Genomic DNA, 342 nt, shown 5'->3' with positions numbered 1-342 from the left:
ATTATCTCTGAGCGCAGGACGTGAGCGTCCTTGCTCTGCACTGAGGTGGGGACCACGCCTTTCGCATTTCTGTGCCTCCGTGAAGCGCTCAGCGAATCCTTCGACCGCCAGGCCGAAAAGGCCTTTGGGAGAGACTGGAGCATCGAGGAAGGGGATCTTATCCGCGTCCTTAATCTCTGTCAGCATCAGCCACAAATGGCGCTCGAGCACAACAAGGCTGGCCATCGATCTCCCGATCGCCTGGGCATTGGTCTTGGTGGCACGCAGAGCCAGGTCGGTTGCGCTCCTCAGATCCCTGAGGGTAGTGGGGTCCAGGCCAGACTCATCGGAGGATGCGAGGAT

The 342-nt window shown here is 59.4% G+C and overlaps 1 protein-coding gene across 1 annotated transcript in view; it reads right to left on the bottom strand.

Moving 5' to 3' along the window:
- LOC107747316 (delta(3,5)-Delta(2,4)-dienoyl-CoA isomerase, mitochondrial) overlaps positions 1–342 on the bottom strand; it is a 12,572-nt gene that overhangs the window by 7,222 nt on the left and 5,008 nt on the right. The gene's annotated exons all lie outside the window — the stretch shown is intronic.

The sequence above is a fragment of the Sinocyclocheilus rhinocerous genome, unplaced genomic scaffold, assembly GCF_001515625.1.
Source record: "Sinocyclocheilus rhinocerous isolate Xijiao unplaced genomic scaffold, SAMN03320098_v1.1 scaffold4395, whole genome shotgun sequence".
In the NCBI taxonomy this organism is placed as follows: Eukaryota; Metazoa; Chordata; class Actinopteri; order Cypriniformes; family Cyprinidae; genus Sinocyclocheilus; species Sinocyclocheilus rhinocerous.
The sequence above is the reverse complement of the archived record's forward strand: the minus strand, read 5'-3'. Positions and strand labels throughout refer to the sequence as shown.